General features: G+C 35.1%; 1 non-coding gene across 1 annotated transcript; it reads left to right on the forward strand.

Moving 5' to 3' along the window:
• The first annotated feature begins 988 nt into the window (after nt 1-988).
• On the forward strand, nt 989-1051 carry LOC118636809. The gene has a single exon (XR_004960786.1). It is a non-coding gene; the product is annotated as a U7 small nuclear RNA (small nuclear RNA).
• The last annotated feature ends 2820 nt before the right edge of the window (nt 1052-3871 follow it).

Below are 3871 nucleotides of genomic sequence, written 5' to 3' on the forward strand. Positions count from 1 at the left end.
TCCTCAAACTATTTCAAAAAAACCAAGAAGACAGAAGACTTCTATACAAATTTTATGAGGCCAACATAATTCTAATCCCAAAACCACATAAAGACACTACAAAAAAAGAAAATTATAGGCCAATATCACCAATAAACACAGATGTGAAAATCCTTAACAAAATACTAGCAAAATGGATACAGCATTACATCAAATAAATTATTCATCATGACCAAGTGGAATTCATCCCAGGGATGCAAAGATGCTACAATATCTGCAAATCAATAAATGTGATACACCACATAAACAAAATGACAGATAAAAACTATATGATCATCTTAATAAATACTGAAAAAGCATTTGATAAAAACTAGCACCCATTTTTGATAAAAGCACTCAGAAATGTGGGAATAGAGGGATCATATCTTGACATAATAAAGGCAATACATAAAAAACCTACTGTCAACATCATACTCAATGGGCAAAAATAAAAGCATTTCTCTTAAGAACAGGAACAAGACAGGGATGCCCACTCTCACCACTCTTATTTAACACAGTCCTGAAAGTCTTAGCCACAGCTATTAGACATGAAGAAAACACAAAAGAAATCCAATTGGAAAGGAGGAAGTAAAACTGTCATTTTTTGCAGGTGACATGATATTGTATGTAGAAAACTCTAAAGATTCCATCAAAAATATACTAGATTTAATAAATGAGCTTGGAAAAGTAGCAGGATAAAAAATTAACATCAAGAAATTGATGACATTCTTGTACACCAACAACCAACTCAATGAAAGAGAAACTAAAAAGCAACCTCATTACCATTGCAGCAAAAAAAAATTAAAAAAAAAAAAAAAGACACGTAGGAGTAAACTTAACCAGGGAAGAAAAGAACCTATTCACAGAAAGTTACAGGTCACTGAAATAAGAAATAGGGAAAGATATAAAGAAGTAGAAGCCTATCCCTTGTTCATAGATTGAAAAATTAACATAATTAAAATGTCCATACTAGTGCTGACAGCTCTTTTTGAAATTGTCTACTAGGTCTTCTGGTTTTTATCAGAAGTCCCTAAAAAAATAATAACTATACTACCCAAAGCAATCTATAGATGTAATGCAATCTCCATCAAAATACCAATGACATATTTCACACAACTAGAACAAATACTGCAAAAGTTTATACGGAACCAAAAAAGTCCCCAAATAGCTACAGCAATCTTGAAAAAGAAGAACAAAGTAGGAGGGATCACAATATCAGGTATCAGGTTATACTACAAAGCCACAGTAATCAAAACAGCTCAGTACCGGTACAAGAACAGGCACATAGATCAATGGAACAGAACAGAGAACCCAGAAATTGATCCAAGTCATTATAATGAATTAATATTTGACAAAGGTGGCAAGAGCATACAGTGGAGTCAAGACAACCTCTTCAATAAATGATGTTGGAAAAATTGGACAGCTACATGCAAAAAAATAAAGCTAGAACACAAAATTACACCATACACAAGAATACATTCAAAATGGATAAAAGACTTAAATGTGACTCATGAATCCATAAAAATCCTAGAAGAAAATGTAGGGAGCAAAATTTTAGACATCATACGCAGCAGAATTTTCACTGATACATCACCCAAGGCAAGAGAAACAAAGGAAAAAATGAACACATGGGACTATATCAAACTAAAAAGCTTCTGCACAGCAAAAGAAACAACCATCAAAATAGAAAGGGAACCCACTCTATGGGAAAGCATAATTGCCAATGATACATCAGATTAGGGGCTGATTTCCAAAATATATAAAGTACTCATACAACTCAACAAAAGGAAATAAAGATCCAAATTACAAAATGGGGGGGAGGGGACCTAAATAGACACCTCTCCAAATAGGACATGCAAATGGCCAAAAGACATATAAAACAATGCTCAACGTCACTAATCATCAGAGAGATGCAAATTAAAGCAACTATGAGGTATCACCTCACACAAACCAGAATGACTGCATCAATAAATCATCAAACAACAAGTGCTGGTGAGGGTGTGGAGAAAAGGAGACTCTAGTACACTGCTGGTGGGAATGCAAACTGGTGCAGCCACTGCGGAAAACAATATGGTGTTACCTCAAAATATTAAAAATTGAACTGCCATTTGACCCAGTAATCCCACTTCTCGGGATATACCTAGGAAGACTGAAACACTAATCAGAAAGAATATATGTACCCCTATATTCATAGTATCACTGTTTACAATAGCTAAGATCTAGAAACAGCCCAAGTGTCCATCAGGAGAAGAGTGGATAAAAAAAGCAGTGGTACATATACACAATGGAACTATGCAGCTCTAAGAAAGAAAGATCTTATCTTTTGAGACGACATGGAAGACGTGGAGAGTATTATCCTAAGCTAAACAAGCCAAGCAGAGAAAGACAAGTATCACATGATCTCACTTATTTGTGGAATATAATGAACATAACAGTCTGAGGAACAAAATGACTCAGAGACATAGAAGTAGCGTACAGACTAACAAACCTCAGAAGATGGGGTGGGGGGTGGAAAAAGATAAACCACAGAACTTATATGCATGTATGCATAACCATAGGACATAGACATCAAACCTGGGGATGGGGAGGAGGGTGTCAATGGGGAAAAAGGAGAAACATTTGTAATAAAAATATAAATAAAGAAATAAAAAGTGGGCAGGAGACCTGAATAGACACTTCTCCAAACAGGACATACAAATTTCCAGAAGACATATAAAACATTGCTCAATGTCACTAATCATCAGAGAGATGCAAATAAATATGACTGTGAGATATCACCTCACACCTGCCAGAATGGACAAAGAACAAGTGCTGGCATTGATGTGGAGAAAAATGGTACCCTATTCCATTGTTGGTGGAAATGAATGCAGACTGAGGCAGTTACTATGGAAAACAATATGGTGTATCCTCAAAAAATTAAAACTGAAATTGCCATTTTTTCCAGTGATTACACTTCTAGGAATACATCTTATGAAGCCTGAAACACCAATCAGAAAGAATATGTGCACCCCTATATTCACAGAAGAACTATTTACAATAGCTAATTGCCCATCTGTAGATGAGTGGATAAATAAGTGTGGTACATTTACAAAATGGAATACAATGCATCTGTAACAAAGAAATATCTCTTACACTGTGAGACAACATGGAAGGTCCAGGACAGTATTATGCTGAAAAAATAAGCCAGTCAGAGAACAAGTACCACATGGTCTCATTTATATATGAAATATCATGAACACAATAAGCTGTCGATCAAATTCCAGAGTCATGGAAGTAAAGAACAGACTGATAAACCTCAGAGGGATGGGGATGTGGGTTGGGAAGAGTCAATCCAGATAATTTACATTCATATGTGTACAAGCAATGGACATAGACATTAGGTTGGGGATGCAGGAGGAGGGTGGGAGTGGGGAAGATGGTGTCAATATGGGGGAAAGTGGGGGCGGTCTGTAATACTTTCAACAATAAAAATATAAATAAGAACAATAAATTTTTCTCTTTAGAAGATTACCCATGAAAACTACTTTATATTAGGAATTAAATTTCATGATCCCTATGTCATGGGTAGTATTTTTTGTGGTTCAATTTATTGGTGTTACATTGGTTATTAAAATTACTATATTTCAATTGTACAGTTCTATCATACATCATTGGTATGTTGTATTGTGTGTTCACTATCCAAACTCTAGTCTTCTTCTGTTATCATTTATCCCCTCTTTACCTTCTTCTATATCTCCTACGTCCCTTTCAGGTGTTAGTATCAAGTTTATTCCTTAACTTGCTTTTTCCTGGCTAGTGATATAAATATATTTTTGTACAAAGGTCTGTGTAGTGAAACCAACTGTACATTTTG

This window comes from Molossus molossus, unplaced genomic scaffold (genome assembly GCF_014108415.1).
Source record: "Molossus molossus isolate mMolMol1 unplaced genomic scaffold, mMolMol1.p scaffold_m16_p_2, whole genome shotgun sequence".
In the NCBI taxonomy this organism is placed as follows: domain Eukaryota; kingdom Metazoa; phylum Chordata; class Mammalia; order Chiroptera; family Molossidae; genus Molossus; species Molossus molossus.